The 22,072-nt window shown below is 39.2% G+C and overlaps 1 long non-coding RNA gene across 2 annotated transcripts in view; it reads right to left on the reverse strand.

Moving 5' to 3' along the window:
* LOC136871703 (uncharacterized) overlaps positions 1 to 18,685 on the reverse strand; it is a 95,160-nt gene extending 76,475 nt beyond the window's left edge. Inside the window, exons 1-2 of one of the 2 annotated variants that reach the window (XR_011018082.1) lie at positions 18,469 to 18,685; positions 715 to 789 (exon numbers count right to left, since the gene is read on the reverse strand). This is a non-coding gene — a long non-coding RNA (uncharacterized lncRNA). The remainder of the gene's footprint in view (positions 1 to 714; positions 790 to 18,468) is intronic. The other variant, XR_010859797.2, reaches the window with a different exon arrangement.
* Positions 18,686 to 22,072: the final 3,387 nt, after the last annotated feature.

Raw genomic sequence — 22,072 nt, forward strand, 5'->3', positions numbered from 1 at the left:
ACAGATAGGGAATCTGCCACTTGGGCGACTGCCCTAAATGCAGATCAGTATTGATTGATTGATTGACGCGGTGCAATAGAACATCTTAATGGGAGTTTAATGTTGTTGTCAGGTCCTGCCTGGAGTGCTATGCCAGCATACAGCAAGCCATCTAGTGACAGACAAGTGTACCACTACAGGTCCAAAGGTAAAGCATTCTTACAATTAAAACCTTTATTATTGTAGAAGACATTTTTGTGAACAGTCAAGATTTTCTTCAGAAGACACAGAGCAAAGTTCTCTGTGAAATGTAAAGAGTTTCATGTTGTTTTCTCCATACAACATGAACACAAAAGCCCATAACATGTCTAAACAGATTATTAGTTACGATAAAAAAATCCATGTAAGGAAATTTTACACCATATATAGATGTTATAGATGTATGTTGTTCTATTTGTAGGAATGTCTAATTCACTGCCCATTCATTTTTTTTTTTTCAATTTGCTTTACATCGCACCAACACAGATAGGTCTAATGGCAACAATGGTATAGGAAAGGGGTAGGAGCGTGAGGGAAGTGGCATGGCCTTAATTTAAGTACAGTCCCGGCATTTGCTGGGTGCGAAAATAGGAAAGCATGGAAAACCATCTTCAGGGTTGCCGACAGTGGGATGATGTGCAATACTAAAGTTCCCTGATGTTTTATTAAATGAGTTAAAATTTTGCAAGTACTCACCATAACTTTAAAACTTCACATAAATCTGGACGTTCCAAGTCCATTCTTCAGGCAACTGAGAGGACTCTGGCTGACCTACGATAACCCAACAAACATTAGTTATCGTATAGGATCAATAAATAATCCATGCATAGGAGTTTTAAATTAATAACAGATGTATGTTCTTTTATTTCTAGGAATGTACCAAATTGGACAGAGTTTCAAAGTTTAAGTAATTGGATAGTATCAAAAGATGCCCTGGTGGAATGACAGGGTAAAAGATATACTTAAACAGAAGAAACAAGTTTGGAAAAGATGGCTGAGAAACAGAACAACAGAATACAGGCAATGCAAGAAGGAGTGTTCCAAGGTGGTTCAAAAAAAAAAAGAAAAAGAAATGCTGGCAAAAATTCACTGAATCTCTGCGAGAAGATACAACTGGAAGCTAAAAGATCTTATTCCAGTGGCTTAAAAAGGAAGAAAAGCCCAGGTGAAGGTACTAACTTCATTAAAAATGAACAGGAGGAAGTGATGACACAGAAGCAGGATATATTGCAGAGGCGGGGAAAATACTTTGAACAGCTTTACAACGTGCAAAATACCTCGGTACAAGGAGAAATCGTAGAGTCAGATTTACTGCAGATAGAAGATAAGGAAAACAAGGTGTCCATGACAGAGATTGAGTGGACCACTAAAAGAATCAAATGAGGCAACGCAGCTGGAATTGATGAGGTCAACATAGAGATGATAATAGCAGCAGGAGCAGTTGGTCTACAGTGGTTGTATAGAGTCTTCAGAGTGATATGGAGAGAAAAGACTGTTCCAGAATATTGGATGAAAGGGGTCATTATTTCTTTTTTTTTTTTGCTAGTTGCTTTACGTCGCACTGACACAGATAGGTCTTATGGCGATGATGGGACAGGGAAGGGCTAGGAGTTGGAAGGAAGCGGCCGTGGCGTTAATTAAGGTACAGCACCAGCATTTGCCTGTTGTGAAAATGGGAAACCACAGAAAACCATTTTCAGGGCTGCTGACAGTGGGGTTCGAACCTACTATCTCCCGAATACTGGATACTGGCCGCACGGTCATTACTTCAATCTTCAAGAAAGGAGACAGGAAGCAAAGTGAAAATTACAGAGGAGTGACACTGACACCTCATACAGCTAAGATCCTTGAATGAATCTTGGATAAACAAATAAGAGACAGAGTAGAGGGAAAATTGGCAGAACACCAGTATGGATTCAGAAGAGGCAGGTCCACACTTGACCCAATATTTACATTGCGTCAAATGATGGAAAGGTATTGGTAATATGGTAGTAACATTTCTAGATATTGAAAAGGCATATAACAGTATCCCAAGGAATTTGGTATGGAAAACAGATTGCGAATGAAACAATGCAGATGGTAATAACATTGTATCAAAATTGCAAAAGCTGTGTAAGAACAAAAGTGGGTCAAACTGAATGGCTCAGAGTTGAGACAGGCTTAAGACAGGGAAGTGTATTGTCTCTCTTACTCTTCATTATCATCATAGGTAGAATTCTACATAATATCAAGGAGATGATGTTGGGCGAGCAAGTAAAGTCTATGCTCTTTGCTGATGACATCGTAATTTGGGGAGATAATGAAGAAGTAGAGACACAAGTCGATTTATAGAATGAGGAGATAAGAAATTTTGGAATGAAGATTAGTACTGCGAAAAGCAAGACTTTGATCATGACAAGAGGTAACAGAAAATCATTTTTTTTTTTTTTTTTTTTTTGCTAGGGGCTTTACGTTGCACCAACACAGATAGGTCTTATGGCGACGATGAGATAGGAAAGGCCTAGGAGTTGGAAGGAAGCGGCCGTGGCCTTAATTAAGGTACAGCCCCAGCATTTGCCTGGTGTGAAAATGGGAAACCACGGAAAACCATCTTCAGGGCTGCCGATAGTGGGATTCGAACCTACTATCTCCCGGATGCAAGCTCACAGCCGCGCGCCTCTACGCACATGGCCAACTCGCCCGGTAACAGAAAATCCAGGGGAGTGATAAAAATAGGAAATGAACCTCTTGAAGTAGTGGAAATTTTTAAATATTTGGGCAGCATGATGTCACAAGATGGAAATTTGGATGGAGAAATTGATTTAAGAAAACAGCAGTCTGCAAGTTTCTACCAGTGTGAGAGAGACCTTGTATGGAACAAAGATGTGCCAATGAAGTGCAAGAAGGTTTTATACTCGTCCTATTATAAACCTATACTGACCTATGCTTCAGCGGCCTGGACGTTGACTAAGCGGAACCAAAATAAGATACAAGCAGCTGAAATGAGGAAATAAGGAGATGCGTGGGAATGTGTAAACTTCAAGAAGAGAATAATATAGCAAAGGTAAAATGGTTTGGACACATGATGAGAATGCCAGGAGAGGGAATACCAAAGAGAACATTCATGGATACAGGGACTGCAAAGAGGCCTAGGGACGGTCTAGAATGAGAATGAGGAGCTCTGTTGTGGACTGTACTGCAAATAGAGGAGTTGATAGGAATAAAGTACTAGAAGAGGAATGGTGGAAAGATTGAGTAAGGTGGAGGGCTTTGGTACACCACTCTACCCAGAGAGAATCTGGAAGAGGGAATGGATGATGAAGAAGAAGAAGAAATATCAAACAACGTCTTTGCAAAATATGATAAGGACAGCAACTCAATTTTAGCACCAAATAAGTTTAGTTTCGTAATGTTTTATTTTACCTGGCAAGATTAAGGCCTTCAGGCCTTCTCTTCCATCTAACCAGGAACTGAAATATACATATATTGCATTGTATTACTTACAATAACTAGATCTAATACAAATTAAATTAATAATAATACAAGAATGGTGAGATTACATTAAGATGAAATGAATTAAAATTAAATTAATAAATTTTAAGATTAAATTAAGATTAAATAAATCAGATATAAAAAGGGATAAATTCTTAAAACTAATATCCTACATGTAAAAAAAAAAAAAAAAGGCAGTACATAAAATTTGATTTTAAAGACAAATCGGATAAAAATTTTAGACTCTCTACCAGGACATCCATAACAATAGAATGGTTGTAAGTAGCAGCATCAAGTTTACAGATGATCCTTACTGGTGCATAAAATGTCTCCAAAGTGGTTCCTTGAAAGTGTGAATAGCGCTTAACCCCCTGATATTTTTGGGAAGGAGGTTCCACTCACGGCAGGCAATTACTGTGAATGATTTATCATAGATGGCAGTTCTATGGGTAGGTAAAACAAGGATGGAATTATTAGTGGATCTGGTGTTAAGACTGTGATAAGAGGATAAGTATTTGAAATATGAAGTAAGGTAACATGGTTGTGAAGAATGAAGGATTTTATGGAGATGGCATAGGGAATGCACAGTGCGACGGATCTCAAGTCGGGGCCAAGATAGATGGTTATATGAAGGAGTTACGTGGTCATAGTACCGTAGGTTACAGACGTATCTCACACAAGCATTTTGACCACGTTGTAATCTGCTCAATAACTTGCCTCGAGCGTCTCCATAAACCGCGTCACAATAGTCGAAATGAGGGAAAACCAGACTTTCTACCAACATTTTTTTGAGTTTTTCAGGAAATAAGTATTTATACCCACGCAGCATGTGCAATGCAGAGAATATTTTCTGGGTGATGTTCGTGATATACGTTTTCCATGACATGTCATCAACGAAAGTAATGCCTAGGACTTTTACTGATGACGTGAATGGTATGTTAGTATTACACAACCTTATAGATGGAATCTCTGGTCGATTGACCTTCGTGAGTAGTTTTGGGTATCCAAGGATGATGGCTTGCGTTTTTGCTGGGTTTAACCTAAGCCCACATCTCAAAGACCAAGAAGAAAATGATGTTAGATCCTGATTGATTTTGTCTATGGCCGAAAGTATTAGATTTGGAGATGTATGGAGGTACATTTGTACATCATCAGCATAAATATGGTATTTGCAATGCGTTAGGTTTTGGGAGACATCATTAATGTAAATAGAAAAAAGAAGGGGTCCTAACACTGACCCTTGGGGCACACCACACTGCACAGACTGCCAAGTTGATTTGTTTATTCTATCTGTAACACACTGCCAACGGCCAGCCAGGTAGGAATGCAACCAGAGGAGGGCGCTGTCCGAGAAATGGAGGGAATACAATTTTGAGAGCAAAATGTCAATGTCAACAGAGTCAAAAGCTTTGCTCAAATCTAGGAGTATTAAAACTGTCACTTCCTTGTTGTCCATAGCTTCTCAGATGTATTCTGTGACCTTCAGTAGTGCTGTTGTAGTACTGTGTGCTTGACGAAAACCAGATTGTAGTGGGTCAAATAAGTTGTAAGTCGTCATGTAGTCTGTTATTTGTCTATGAGTGATGAACTCTAGCGCTTTGGATAAAGCAGAAAGTATGCAGGTGGCTCTGTAGTCAGATGGTTCAGAAGGGGAAGCTACTTTTTTTAGAGGACGTATAATGCCCGCTTTCCATACTTCGGGAAATGTGCTGTCTACAAGGGAAGAGTTAAATATGTTAATTAGTGCAGGTAATATCACATCCAGAATAATTTTTATCATCTCTATTCCTATACTGTCGTTTCCTTTTGCCGTTGATGTTATCCAATTTATAGCAAACCTGACTTGTGAGTGGGTTGCTGGACAGAAGTAGAAGTTTTCTCTATCTGTTGGCGTCTTTGCATAATTCCCGCCTAGAACTTCCTGTTTCAGCGCTGCATTTAATGTGCAGTTAGATGATAAATGATCGTTCAGTTTTTCCAAGGGTATATTTATTTCGTCATCGTCTCGTCCTTTGGTAATTCCAAAGCTCTTTATGGATTTCCACAACACAGCTGTTGAAACATTTGGTTGAATTAAACTGTGAGCATGTCGTAGTTTCGCATTTCTAATCTGTTGGGTCGTAGCGTTTCTCAGTCTCTTATAGTTCAGTAGATTGTCAGGAGTGCAATGATTCTTAACTCGTCTATAAGCAGCATTGCGTTCAGCCATTAGTGCTCTAATCTCATCTGAGAGCCAGGGAGCTGGCTTCCGCGTAACTTGAGCCTTCTTTTCAAGGGCGTGTCTATCATACAGTTCAGTCATATGTTGATTGAAGAGAGTCACTTTGTCATTTATGTCTTTAAGTTTAAATATGTCATGCCATGGCACTGCAACTGTGTCTTGTAAAAGTTTAATCTTATCAATTCTTCGTAGATCTCTATATGAAATTATTTTCGATTTGAACTTGGGACTTTTAATAGAATAGGCCATAAATATAGCATCATGTCGCGATATACCTGGGACACTAATTTGACCGTGATGAAGAACTAATTCAGGTTGGTTAGTGGCAATGAGATCAATTAAGGTGTGTGATGTGTCTGTGTGATGTGTAGCGTTGAGAGGGAGAAACGTTAAATTGCAAGCTTTAAATGAAGTTAAAAGATGGGTTGTCTGAGGAGAGTTATGTTCAAGAAGGTTTATGTTGAAGTCGCCCATTATAATTATATTTGAGTAATCAGTGACTAAATCTTGTATTTGAGTCTCTAGATCGCATAAAAAACCCGCTTTCGGTGGCTTATATACTACACCCAGAAGACATTTAACTTCACTCACAGTTATTTCCAGGAACATGAACTCAGGTTTTCGCTCGTACGGACCAGGAGACCTACAGATTATTTTAGGGCGTAAGCTGGTCATAACATACGCAGCGGTACCCCCAGAGGGCTTATTTAATCTGTCGGATCTAAGAAATGTATAACCCGCCAGCTGCAGTCTTTCTATTGCGTGATGTGGTTTTAACCAAGATTCAGAGATTAATATTGCATGGAAACTGGGAGGCATAAATAGGGCTTTTATTTTGTCCATTCGCGCCTCCGCAAGGAGGCTTTGAGCGTTTATATGGCAAATCTTTAAAGCATTACTATACGGAGAAAGCTGGTGGTTAATGATGTCCCTTGTCGACTGGGAATGGCAAGAAAGCTCAGATGACAATAGGTGTTTGTTGCCTGCGCAGCTGGTTCCAGCGACATTGGGGGAGGGTGGAGTAAGTGAAAGGTTTTGAGGAATGTTTGCAAGGAAGAGGGGAGCCTGTTTGTTTGTCTTAAGTTCGTTATCAGGGGGACTGTAAATTATGTTGTTCTCCATTATGTTGGAGATGATTATGACAATAATGGGAATGAAATGGAAATAACAATTTACAGCTCCTGCTGGGTCGGGGTATTTATGGCACTTCTCCTTCTTCCTCTTTCCTTCCACGATCTTGTCCCAGTCTAAATTTTGTCTTCTTATGCCGCTCTTCACTGATTTAATCCACCTTGTTCTAGGTCTACCTCTTGCTCTCTTGCCCTCGCACTTTACCTCCAGCATTCTATTCTCCTTCATCCCCTTTCCATGTCCAAACCACCTTAGTTTATTATTTTCAACTCTCTCATTTAGCTTTCCTATCCCAACTTCCTTTTTCTTTTTTCAATCTGTCTTTCCTATCATACTTCTTAGGAATTTCATTTCACTGGCTTGAATTCTACTCTCTTGCCTGTTAGGCGAAGTCCAAGTCAGTATGGGTACATAGTACATTTTGTACATTATCTCTAAATATTTGGTATTTAATCAAATGGTACTGAATACGTGGATTTCCCTTCCTCTGTTTGTCAAAACACTTGGATAGAAGGCTTGGTTCACCGTTAACAAAAATCAAAGAAAAAAAAAAAAAAAAACACACCGCACTAAATTTTCACAGGGGCGTGCAACAACACTCAAGTCATGGCAGTTGGTTTACTGACTCAGAAGGGGTTATTTAACACCCACCTACAGAGAGAAGCCCGAACTACAAGAGCTCTGCATGCAGCGAATTATGTCCAGTTATTTTTGGGTACCCCTCCATAGATCAGGTTTTAGCTTTGATTCATATCTGGGTATGGGGAAGTAGTAAATAATATTCAATGTTTTGGTTTGAATATCTACAAAATGTCCAAGAAGTCCCCGTACCCCTAGTTTCATATTTTTATTTTATTATAATATGACATGGACTATTGAGTCTGTATAATTGGGGAATTAAATAGTTGTATTGTTATCCCTGCTTTGAAGCTCTCTAAAAGCATTGTTATCAGTCTTATTTCAGTTGTGAAATAAAGGCTTATGTGAGCAGACACAGTTATACTGTTGAGGAGCGATTAGTGGTGTGTGTGAGTGGATGCACGAACGATCACAGACAGGGCAAATTATGACAGAGATAATGAGTGCATTTTGAGCCCCCACCTCGATAAGCTACTCTGCTTGATTGGGAGAAACATGCTTTAGCTTCAGACAGTGCTAAAGACTGGTCGCGTCTTGGACATAAGAAAATGCGCGAAGAAATATGTGCCATCGTTGCTCAATCCACTGAGCAGTCTCCAATTAAATCCATTCACAAAAGAGCAGCTGAATTTCAAGTACCCTGATCAAAAATGTATACATACATACATGCATACATACATACATACATATCTTCATTATAGACTGTAATGCCTTTCAGCGTTCAGTCTGCAAGCCTCTGTGAAATCGCCCATTAGCATTATTCTATCCTTGCAGTTGACCCTGACTACAATGTCACTCAATGCTTCATAAAACTTGTCAACTTCATCCTCATCTGCACCCTCACATGGTGAATGCATTGAGACAATTCTTGTCCTTATTCCTCTAAGCGCCAAATCTTCCCACATCATTTGCTCATTTACGTGCCTAACAGAAGTTATGTTGTGTGTAATAGTATTCCTGATTTTAAAAAACCTACCCTACACTCTGCCCTTCCCTTTTTAATACCCGTTAAGTACACTGTAGAATCTCCTCTCTCTTCCTCGTTATCTCCCCTTACCTAAATATCATTAACTCCTAACTCATTCAGGCACATCCTCCTTGCTGACTCAGCCAGTTCTACTTTCTTTCTTCCATAAGCCCCATTAATATTGATAACTCCCCATTGATTTCCATATTGTTCGCCAAGTTGTTTCCAAGGAGTCCCTCGTCTGTCAAATGGGAGTGGGACTCCAAGGCTTGCTTAAAACATTCTGAACGTGCTCAATGAAAATTCTGTGAAGCAGGGTGCTACCCTGACTTGCACATAATCCAAGTGAGGATCTCTCCTCTAACAGGTTACGGACCGGTGGATTGCCTAGTCCTAGCCGCCTGAGCACAAGGAGGGCCATGAATCAGAATATGTCCGAGATGCCCACTCCCATTCCATAGCAACTGATATCCCGACTCTCAGGACCACTTACTAGGCCACTCAGCCGTTGCCCACGGTTCACAAACTAGGACGTGACTACAGTAACCCAGATTTGAAAATGAAAGGATTTAGACCGATGCATGTGAATTAATTATCTGACAATGACATGGTGCAGCGACTTTCAGCCTGTCGTGCTTTGTTGGCTCAATTTCCAAATACCGTGTCTCGTTCAAGAGTGATATTTTCTGATGAATGTGCGATATAACGCAGTTCAAAGAGGAGGTACGTAGTTTTCTGGTCCAAGCGAAATCCCCATTATGTGCAAGAGTTGGAAAGGAACCTGCCTCGTTATGGTTCGGGCCAGGATGTCATCACGTCACCTGTTCGGACCGTATTATTTTGAAGGAAACACAAAGGGAAATTCTTATTTGCACATATTACACCTCCAAAATAACGGAATCATGGATCATGTGTGGTTACAGCAGAACGGGGCTCCAGCACATTTTGCTACTCAGGTGTGCAAGTTCCTTGATGGACAATTTGAGGCCGCTGGATTGGGCGTGGCTCACCGACATCTCCAGCCCCATTGAAATGGCAACCACGAAGCCCGCACCTTACCACAACAGACAACACATTATGGGGAGCACTCAAATCCCATGTGGCTCAACGTCAGTATACGACTAGTGAAGAATTGAGCCAAAGTGTGGAGGAAACCTCTCGAAACATAACTCTTGAGATGCTCTGCAAGATGTCAATGAGGATTTGGAGACAGATAGAACTCTGTGTAAGGCATGATTGTGCACTATACAGATCCCCTGGGCCCTGTTTCATAAAACTAACTAATAATATTAGAACTCATAAAAATAATTATTAGTTAACCAAATAATTATTAGTCAACCAAAATTTGTTTCATAAAGATTTTTACATGACTAATAAAATGTCTTCACTCATAACATTAGTTCATTAGTCAGCTGATACAAACGGTGGTTAGAATAGGTTTGTTGGATATGTTTTTGGTTTGTGTTTGTTCCTAGCAGTAGGCTAGTGCTTGACTACAACCGGCTATTAATCCATATACTTATGTTTGAGAGACTCACTTGATAATTTTGTTGTTGTGACTGATACATATGAGAATGGGAAAAAGAAGTGAAAAATAATGCGAGAGAAGAAAGTTTCTTTGCGGAAAGTGCTTGAGTTAAAGCATCAACTATTCGCAGCCTAATTGCACACTAAAACACTCTTTGTTCTTTTTACTTTTTTATTTTATGTGTTCTTAAAAATCTCTGTTGAGATGGACCAGCAAAATCTTGGTTTGCTGGTGGTATAAGCGAAGATTTTAAAGGATAGATGGAGCCTCCAAGCAGAACTGCACCAGGGAAAGGTCACAAACCATTAGCCATCTTACTGTCAAAAGTCACCCTAGCATGGCTGACACTACCAGCCCCATTTGCAAACACATTGTAGAATTCTAAATTTGGTTCACATGTGAGCATTACATTCAAGGTATGTTTACCATATTGATCAATAAATGCTGGTCCATATGCTTATCACAAACACAACGATATTGTGTATTACTACCAACCTGTGGAGTGCAAACTGAAGCTGCTGTTTTGAGGTTAATACTTCATTCCTTGCAGTGAGACATTCTAAGATATTACCAGTCATATCAAGATAATAATCAAAAGTTCTATAATCTAACCTAAATCTCTCATTGTATTCATATGTTTGTTACATACCAATACAGGCTGTTTTTTGCCTAAAATTTATTAGATGGTGAATATCTACACCCGCTCCTCATCACTATTTGAATCTGAGTCAATCATTTCACTGATCTTCACGATTTTATGCCAAAATATTCAAATATAACTCACTTTGGCTTCACTAATAATATGGATTATGAGTCAAAATACACTCATGGAAATAATCTCAATAATATGAGTAACTTTTATTAGTCATGTTGGCTATGAAATAATTAACTATTATTAGCAACTAGCTGATGTACCCGTGCTTTGCTACGGGATTCCCAGAAAGAATAACTTTGTGGTTTTCCTAGTTGAAGTCAATATAGGTTATTACAAAAACCTCAGTAGGAATGTAGCGATTAAAAGCGGATCTAATAGTCCAAAGTTCCAGAGCTGGAATGACCAAACCGCAGACAGCCATGAACACTCCTGTGCCATTATTCCATTACATATGCATACTGCCCATTCCAATCAGCGCCTTAAAGTAGGGACTGAATAGCTCGAATACTATGATGAACCAGTGTGTCACGTACCAGTAGTATCAGAAAATTTATGAACCAGAGGAATGGCATGCTAAAGAAGAAAGTTATCTAACTTCCCAGCTACTTTCCACTGATATTCAGGCATGCTGTTACACTCGGTACGACCGGGCGAGTTGGCCGTGTGTTTAGGGGTGTGCAGCTATGAGAGCTTGCATCCAGGAGATAGTGGATTCGAACCCCACTGTCGGCAGCCCTGAAGATGGCACTGGGTGGTTTCCCATTTTCACACCAAGCAAATGCTGGGGCTGTACCTTAATTAAGGCCAGGGCCGCTTCCTTCACACTTCTCGCCCTTTCCTATCCCATCGTCGCCATAAGACCTATCTGTCTCGGTGCGACGTAAAACAATTTTTTTTAAATATTCGGTACACAGCAGTAATCCTATCTATCAGAGATGAGTGGCAACAGAAGGCGCAAAGCACATCACAACACACAATGGTCAATGCAATGTTACTGTTGATCAATTTTATGAGCTTTCTATATTGTAGGCCTTCACATGTAGTTTTCTTTCAACTCTGTGATATTAGGGCATCTTATAAAATTATTTATAGCGTAAACTATAGTTCCTTATTCTCTGACTTAACATACCAATTTTCATTAAATTCTGTTAACCCATTTTCTCGTGACTCAGCGCCGATATGGACTTAGTAACAAAAATCCAAATTCATAAACATCTCTGTGATCATAGCCAGTATGGTAACAATGTATACGACATAAATGATCGGACATGTAATACTATATAAATATACTATAAACTATAAATATTTTAGAATTAAATTTTAGGCTTTTCCCTAAACTACCATTTTCTCAGTGTGAATATAAGTATTTATAGCCTAAATTGTAGCGACTTATTCCCCGACTTTGCCTACCGATTTTCATTAAGATATGACCACTAATAACATATATATTTGAGAATTATATTTTAGGCCTTCCCCTAAACTACCATTTCACTCAGTGTGAATAAAATTATTTATGGCCTAGATTGTACCGACTTATTCCCTGACTTTGCATACTGATTTTCATTAAATTCTCTTCAGCAGTTTTCTCGTGATGCGTGTACAGACAGACAGAAATTACAGAAAAATAAAAAGTGCATTTCCTTGTTACCGTGGACACAACAGATACAGAAATACAATTACTTTTAAATTCTGAGCAATGTATAGATATACATATATAGATATCTACTAATAATTTTAACACATAAATAATTACTAAAATTATTAGCTAATAATTCTATGAAACATAATACTAATATTAGTTAATGTTATTGGTTTCTTACTAATAATATTTCATGAAACACGGCCCTGGATACATAGTTTTTATAGGTAAGTACTGCACTATACAATATAATGTTTTGACGTAGGGGTACGGGGATTTCTTGGACACTCTGTATAGTGTTGTTGGGCGGATATTTAAAAAGACAGGTTATTATATGGATTTGTACCTGCAACACTTTCCATATTTACGTTGGTGTAGATACTAGACACAATATTTTGCACAGCACTCATGAAAGGAACAATTTCTGTAGCCTAAGTAATTAATGTAATACAGGAAGTATTGTCCAGATCCCCAGCCTTCAATTCAGAGGGCTTTGGGTTCATTTCTTGGCCAGAGATTTTAACTGTGCATGGTTAAGTCAGTTAATCTTTCTCTCTTTCTTAATCTGCTTATCCTCCAGGGTCGGTTTTCTCCTCGAACTCAGCAAGGGATCCCACCTCTACCGCCTCAAGGGCAGTGACCTGGAGCGTGAGACAATGGGTCGGGGGATACAACTGGGGAGGATGACCAGTACCTCACCCCAGTTAATTTATATATTTTTAAAAAGTTCTGTCCAGTTCCTCCATCCGTTCTACTGGATTGATTTACTTCAGTTTTGTTTTATTCTCTCCAGAACTACCTGCCACTGAATCATCAAGCAATGATAGGTCTCTAAGTTCAGCCATCTTAGACTAATTATAAAATCAAATAAACCGGGCGAGTTGGCCGTGCGTGTAGAGGCGCGCGGCTGTGAGCTTGCATCTGGGAGATAGTAGGTTCGAATCCCACTATTGGCAGCCCTGAAAATGGTTTTCCGTGTTTTCCCATTTTCACACCAGGCAAATGCTGGGGCTGTACCTTAATTAAGGCCACGGCCGCTTCCTTCCAACTCCTAGGCCTTTCCTATCCCATCGTCGCCATAAGACCTATCTGTGTCGGTGCGACGTAAAGCCCCTAGCAAAAAAAAAAAATTAAAAAAAATTATTTAAAAAAAATCAAATAATTAAATGATCACTCCAATAATTGTAGGCGAAGGCTAACCCCAGTCTGCAATACATCCTGTACTTGGCGGGTTACACAGAGTTAAGGATCATATCTTTACGTAAAGATATCAGCGAAGCTAAACGATTAAAAATGATGGCGACTGTAGGCAGACCTGCAATTTTAACCAAACTTGGTACACACATGACTTAATTTATTACTATCTGGAGAAAAATACTGGGGAAGAAAGACACATCTAGTACCTTAAGAGGAGGAGTAGGGAGGGAGTGACAGGTAAAAATAATCAAAAACAACCAATATTAGTATTGAATCCATAGTTTTTGGTGTCACTCAGATGAATAGAGATATTCTGGATGCTGTTTAAGTCCAAGTTCAGCCTCCATCAGCATACGGGTCAGAAGGGATGAGAAAAGAAATGTCCAAAATGACCAAGATTAGTACTGAATTCACAGTTTTCGGTTTCGCTAGGCTGATTGGTCACAGTCCCGATGGCAATTGGAACTGTGTATATCATATCTGTGGCGTGGCGTGTAAATACATACATTTGTTTTTATTATTTGGAAAGATCAGTTACCTCGCAGATAATATGGGCTGCTACAAGAACAAAGTTCCACGTGAAACAAAATAATTTTAAAAAATGCTTTAAATTAAACACAAAAAATAACTCTAAAGCTACAAAATATTTAGTACAAACCGAGCGAGTGGCTGCGCGGTTTGGGTCATGTAGCTGTCAGCTTACATTCGCGAGATAGTGGGTTCAAACCCCATTCAGCTGGCCTGGCGATGTTTTTCCGTGGTTTCCTATATTCGCACCAAGTAAATATTGGGGCTGTACCTTTATTAAGGCCACGGTCGCTTCATTCCTTCTCCTAGCCCTTTTCTATCCCATCGTCACTATAAGACCTATCTGTGCTGGTGCGACGTAAAACAAATTGTAAGAAAAAAATGTTGTAAAATATCAATCAGTCACATTAAAGAAATCTACTAAAATTCACTTCATACATGTTAAAAGGTAATATAAATCTTAAAAACTAACGTTCAAAAGTACCCGGGCAGCGCATAGAGCTATTTTATATTCAGATATGTTATCTGGCCTATTTATGTCAAATGCTGCAGAGCAGCATGTGTCCTCTAGTTAATTAATTTAATTAATTCAAGTAAATCAAGGAAATATGTCAATATTTCCATTCAAGGTGTGGCACTCCAACAGGCATCTTCCTTTATATACTTGGGAAGATAATATGTGAGAGTGGCTAATGTCGCCAAGATGTCAAGGAATGACTTGGTATGGCAAGAGCAGTGTTCTACAAATAACTAGAGACTGTGTTCAGAAATGTAGGCTTTTGAGATATAAAACTGTTTTAGGGTCTTTTTAGCTATATTTTGTTGGTTTTATTGTGTCTATAAATGCCTATTTCAGGGGTTTGTGCCTCTTATGAGTATAATTGCCTATTTGATGCCTTTTGACTGTATTTTAGAACAGTCAATTTTCTTCCAGTGCATTATATTGTAGCCTGTGTGCTCGACAGAATTATCTCCTCTTTTCTCAATATCTGTGTACCCACGAACAAAAATGGGAATTCTCAAAAGTCACCAGAAATAGTTCTAAGGAAATGTCCATCAGGAGAAACAAGGAACAATTTGACCTCGAAGCCTTCAACTCCTTCAACCTCCTAAGACATATGCAAGAACCAGTCAACGTCGAACTATGTTGCACAACCCATATGCCCTGTACCTCCCTTTCGATGCAAACTGTTGTACGCGTATGCTTTAAGTTCAGAACGTGTTGTTATTTATTGTGAAGTGGAAGAAGAAGAAGAAGTAGTGTGTTTGCAGCAATGCCCAAAGAAAAATCATCAAAGTCCTACTGGCTGAAGCAGTGGATCACAGGGGATCCCAATTTCACTACGGATGGAAGGGTAGTCTGTCAAGCTTGCTGTAAGGAGGTAAGTCCGTTCGTTCCTTTTATCTTTTTTGTAACTGAGAACTATGATCGCATTTCACTGTGGCATATATAGGCTATTAATTTATGTATTGTGGCAAGTTGTTTTGTAATTTGTTCAAGGCGTCGACCCATGTGGATCTTTTGCCCTACTGGGACCATATTGTGTGAACCTGCATGTAATTGGAATGGCGGTAGTGTGGAATGTTGTGTGTGAGGAAAGGAAGGTTAAGGACGTCACAAACACCCAGTCCCCAAGCCAGGCATATTAATCATTACAATTAAAAACCCCTTACACGGCCGGGAATCGAACCCGGGGCCGCCGGGTGACAGGCGGACGTGTTGCCCCCTACATCGCGGGGCCGTACTCTTTTGTTGCAATACTGTATTCATCGTGAACTTTCAATAATTTATGTTGCTAAAATGTAAATAATCACTAAATTACTGAATGAGGACTTTAGACCGTCAGTGGTCTCTTGTCACAGAATGGATGAAAATTAAGTCGGTATTCTGAACTGTGATTCATTTCCTGTGAAAATAGAGATTTACAACTGAAATGCAATTTTTAAAACTCCCTTTTAAATATCGTGAATTTTATTACACTTCCGCTAAGCCTTCGCGAAACACAGGTTGTAGATCCAATGTAGCCCAGCTAGGACGATGCCACACATGGTTCACTAGGTTGCCAAGACTATCTTTACAAGACCACACCAGTGAAAAGACCGTTGGTCTGGTTTGGTGAAGTCTGGTTAGTAATCGTTGTGCTTAGTGGGGGTGGGGGGGAGCAAAGAGAGTCTGAGGGGCATAAGCTCCCAGGTTAACAAGCCTCTAGCATCCCCTCTAGAGTCTTGCTAAAGTGTGACAAAAATAAGGTTATGGGCGCATGTCACGACAATTTCAAATTACACGGTTTTTAACTTTCATCGAGGGTGGTGGCCTTGTGGGCACACATGATGAAGGATCTATTGCAGGCAACAGAGAATAGTCTTCATGACATCTGACTGGGCTGACGAAAGCCGGCGAATAGAAACAAATAAAATATTCACAAATCTGAGGTTTATAGTGCCTCCGTTTTCATTCTTCTATATAAAGGACTGATCTCTCCTCTACGCTACTCCGGTATCGTTACACATCTTTTTTAAAAATATTTTTCACCCAGTGAACTCGACACTATAGTGCCAAATTATAACTGAAAATCCTTGAGGACATATTTCCATGTAAGTTACTAATTCCCTTGTTCCTACTTTAAAAGTTTTGTACTTCTAGAAACATCATCTCTAATAGTATTTTTTTATGAAACAAATGCATGATATATACTAAGCATTACTGTCAGTTAGCCCAACTGTAGAAATTTAAGATATAAGGACAATGTAATTTATGTCAATTTTATTATTTTTCAGATCAAAAAATAATGTGAGAAAAATACCACATAAATCAACTTGGAAATGCTGTGATGCATCTGATACGAGTACAGAAATCTGTATCAACACAGCCTTTCTACCAATGCACAATCGGCAGCGACCAACAACCATTTTCTTCAGACCTATGCACTGCAATGTTGGGAGATAATATGCCCCTGCATAAACCGGAGCATCTTTAAATTTCAACAAGCTGCTGGGAGCAATCACCAAGGTGGAGAAGAGTGCCATGCCCCTGATGGAGTCACTTAGGATTGTGGAAGAAGTCGGGGGAAGTTCTGACCGAACCTCTGGGAAGGCAGCCACTGTCAGTGAATTAAAACCAGATGAAGTGAGTTCAATAAAGTTTTGTCCAATCACTTCATGTGATGTTGAGATATCTTTCACTCAGTACGAAAACATCATAGTATGCATGAGAGGAGAACAGATTGTTACCGGAAAACATTGAAACGTTGCTTGTAAACTCCTTTCATAGTAACTGAGTGTGTTATTTTATTATAACTGATTTTTTCATGCCTATTTTGTTGCCTATTTTACACATTAGTGCCTATTTTGGCTAATTTGAGAGCCTATATGCCTGCCTATTTTAACTGTTTTTAATGCCTATAATTCTCGTCTCTACAAATAACATTAGATGTTGTCTAACATTGCCTTGAGTCTAGAGCTCAGAATACACTTTGTTAAAATATTTGTTTGGTCAGTGGGGTTATACTATATAGAAACATGGACGCTGAATGCCAGCTTGACTAGTCATATTCAGGAATTTGAAATGTGGTGTTGGAGACACCTGTTTAAGATTCCTTGGACAGATCGAGTCACAAATACGGAGGTATTCAATCAAGTTGATGAAAGAGAGTACTAGTTTGGTAACTTTGTTGAAGATAAGGTTGCCTGGATTGGGCACACAATGCAACACGGAGGCTTACTACAAGACATAAGAGAAGGAAGACTGGAGGGCAAGAAAGAAACAGGAAGGCCACGGCACATTTTCATTGACCAACCGAAGCAAAAAGTGGGAGTTCGCACATTCTTTTGGGAAAGCTGTTATTAGAGGTGCAAACCAGCTACATGGCTGATACACTATGAATGAATTAATAATGCCTGCAGCTTGAGGACTGGGTGTTTGTGTTTGGCCCAACACATTCCTCTTCATATACACACAACATACCACTCTACCGACCACCGCAGAAACACGCGGTAGTAATTACATCCCTCCACATAGGGTTGACGTCAAGAAGGTGAGCAACCGGCCGTAAAATTGAACCAGATCCACATGTGCGACAGTTTGCTCCCGTGGCCTCACCAGTGTGTGGGTACAGTGGAAGAACAGTTGATGCAACTGTCATTCACTGTAAACTAGCCATCACGACCAATAGTGAAATGTATATGTAGACCTATATAAAAGCCTGAATGAAATCTAACCCCTTATGCTCTACATCATTTAGGCCTACCATAATTACAACAATATTATGACAGAGTATGCCGAATCCATAGAGCTAACTCAATTGAGAGGCAGTAGTAAAATAAATAATATGCGATCTTTATATCTAAGGCCCCTTTCTTCACCATTACGTTTAACAGTGATTTCATATCGAGAGACTGGTAAATAAAAATAAACGTCGTGATTGATGCAAGCTTAATGCATGATAATTATAATACAGCGTAATATAATACTTACAACAGCAATTATTATTCAATGCAGGAAAGTACGACCACATCCATAGTTGAAGCTTGATATTTCTTGAATGCACAAAGCCATATCTCATCACTCAAACAGGAGTATTTCAGGTTAACAATACAACACACATTCATTACAGAATAATCATATCAATGACATTAACACAATATTTACTGTAATACATGTATGTAAACAGATTGCCTGATCAACACCTGGAATGCCTTGTAAACAAAGATAATTATTGACAACCAATGGCACCAACATCACCAGAACAAAACAAACAAGCATCGTAATCACAGCCGACGAGCGACTTGATAAGCCACCTAGAGAGAATCTAGAATACCGTAGATATCTAACTATAAAAAACGTATACAACGTACCGTAGAATGGGGGTGAATAGGGGCAAAGGGGTGAGTAAGGACAAAAAAAAAGGAAAAATTATCATTTATTCCCCACAGTGTCAACTAAAGAATTTTTTTTTTCATTTAAGGGAAATTAATGTTTTCTTTATTCTTTCACCTTTCCATTAAGTCTAAGAGTTTACACAAAAACAATTCTTTTTGTCTGGTTGGCCAGCCTGTAAGATAGCTGATGTTTTGGCGCCATTGTTTTAGTTCAGGAAAACTTAAGTTGGTGAGCTAATTTCAGAGGCTGAAACGGTGTGTTAGGATTATAATTACATTCAGTGATATTCTTTGAACCACTTCTCAAGTTTATAGAAGATTACTGCGACTAAACTGTGCACTATTTAATTTTTTTTAGAGACTTGTACCACATAACTCGAAAGTGGGGTGAATAGGGACAATGGGAAGAAAGTATAAGGGAGACCCTCATTCAAAAACTCATTTACCTGTGGATGCTGAAATAGTGAAAAAGGCAGTTTTGAAAGTGAAAAGTGGTGTTTCAATACGTTCAGCAGCGGAGAAATTCAACATTTCAAAATCTGCTTTACAAAGATATGTTGCTAACACAGATGGAACTGTAGTGTCTATGAAGAAGAAAGGTGGGCAGACAAGTTTATCACATGATTTTGAAGAGGAATTGGTAGAGTGTATTCTGACATGTTGTGAGTGGGTTACCCACTGAGTACTTTTGATCTCCGATGTTTTGTTAAGTATTATTTAGACAGAGAAGGATCAAACGTTGCTAAGTTCAGAGACATTGGGACGTATGCATAAAGTCTAGCAAATGCTTTTGCTACCTCCTTTGTAAGCATATGCTGGAATATGTATGAATAAAATAATCTAGCAGTTGCTTTACTTACTGGTATTTACTTGCTAGCAAGCATTTGCTTAATTTTCCAGCAAATGCTGAATTCTACATGAATAAAACCTAGCATGTGCTAGTACTATGCAACCATTTGCTTAAGATTTACCAAGCCAGTCTCAGTTAGCTTGAAGTTTTTTCTGTGACGACTTAGTGTTACCTTCTGGTTGATTTAATGGCACAAATTGTGAATATCCGACGCAGGAAACTGTATAATCCCAGACGGCGTAGTGATGAACGTGCATATAAACATTTGTATAGATTTAACGAAGAAAATGTTGAATTAATTTCGAGCTCTTTCTTGGGAGAAAGTGGCGAGACGCGTGGTGGTGCGTTAACATCGAAGGAACGAATACAGATATTTCTTCGTTTTGTTGGCGATCCGGGTTTTCAAGTTGGGATAGGAGAAGATACGGGAGTGCATCAAAGTACTGTTAGTAGAACCATTGATTTCGTCAGCGAGAAAATTTTTCTAAAAGCACATCACTGGATAAAATTTCTGTCACGTCCACAAGAAATCAATATAGCTAAAGAGGAATGGCAGCAACGCTTTAACTTTCCTTGTGTGATCGGTGCTCTTGACTGTACACATGTACCTATTTTAAAGCCACAACTACACGGCGATGAATACATCAACCGCAAAAATTTCGCTTCTATCAATGTACAAGCAACATGCAATTCAAGCGAAGTTTTTACAAGTGTTGATGCTAGCTGGCCTGGTTCTGTACATGACAGTCGCATATTTAAGAATTCACGTGTGTATGAAGGATTGCGAGACCATGCGGGAGCTGCAATGCTGTTGGGTGATTCAGGTTACGGGCTTGTACCTTGGCTGCTAACTCCTTACCGAAACCCTCAAAATCCACAAGAAGAAAATTACAATCGCGTGCATGCTCATAACAGAGTAATTATTGAAAGATGTTTTGGTCAGCTGAAGAGACGTTTCCCTCTACTAGCAAACAAAGTCAGAATCTCTTTACAGAAAATTTCACGCATTATTATCTGTTGCTTTGTGCTGCATAACGTCTCTAAGCATTTAAGAGATGAGGACAATTTTGATAATGTTTATACTGAAGAAAACGATGATGATGGTGCTGCTGATTGGGGTGAACAAGAATATGGTTATGATGACATGAGAAGACGTGGTGTACAGAGAAGAAATGAAATCGCTAATATTTTGTTTCAACAAGTTGCTGTAAATTAACTATGAAAGTAGTGAAGCACTGTGATCTGGAAATGACAAAATTTAACAGTTGTGTGGCTCGTGTTTTTCATTTAACTTATACTCTTACATCGTTATAAATTTATTTGTGATTCACTTCATCTTGTACGCTACTGTATCATTTCGCCTCAGTTGAATACAAATACCAACACTTATTTCTCTGATTTTATGTTCCACACATCATTCAAACTGTATGTAGGTTTGTTCACTTAAGTTCAATTTTGAAACTAATTTCCGTTCTTCTACTTCCTGTTGTTGCATGCGAGCTAACTTAAGCTGTTCCAATAACACCAGTCTCTGAAGTTCCATGTTCGAAAGTCTTTCCGTCTCCTCAGTCTCTGCAGCTAATTTTATTTTCTTGTACTTTCTTGGTGGTGATGTCGTACTCTGTAGCGATATGCTATCATCTTTGATATCAGCTGCGTGTTCCTTACTTCCTCCTACAGCGCATCCTCCTGAAATGTTGATGAAATATAATTACTGACCTTGATCTACAGATTAATAAAATGAACTCCACATGAATGATTCATAAAAGAAAGAAATACGTTAGGCCTAATGATTATTTTTCTAATTAATACACAGCTTGCGGAGTGATGTGGTATTTCATCAATGAGTCCAGTAAAGTTTAATACCGGGCGAGTTGGCCGTGCGGTTAGGGCCGCGCAGCTTTGAGGTTGCACCCGAGAGATAGTGGGCTCGAACCCCAGCCCTGAATATGGTTTTCCGTGGTTTCCCATTTCACACCAGGCAAACGCCGGGGCTGTACCTTAATTTAGGCTACGGCCGCTTCATTCTCACTCCTAGGCCTTTCCTATCCCATCGCCGCCGTAAGACCTACCTGTTTCGGCGCGACGTAAAGCAAATTGTTTAAAAAAAAAATAATTAATAGACATACCTGGTACACGAGTGAATGATGGATTTTGTTGTCCTTCCATTAAATTTAGAAGTTCCTCCTCCCATTTCTTCAACTGTATCTTCCTGTTTCCTGTAGTGTTACGGTCACTCTTCTTTTTCACTTCGGTCTTCATGTTATGGATCCTTTTTTTCACCTGATCTGCTGTGAATTGCCGCCCGAGATTCTTCTCACAACTCTCGCGTAACTGTTCAACAGCTTGT

This window comes from Anabrus simplex, chromosome 4 (assembly GCF_040414725.1).
Source record: "Anabrus simplex isolate iqAnaSimp1 chromosome 4, ASM4041472v1, whole genome shotgun sequence".
In the NCBI taxonomy this organism is placed as follows: Eukaryota; Metazoa; Arthropoda; class Insecta; order Orthoptera; family Tettigoniidae; genus Anabrus; species Anabrus simplex.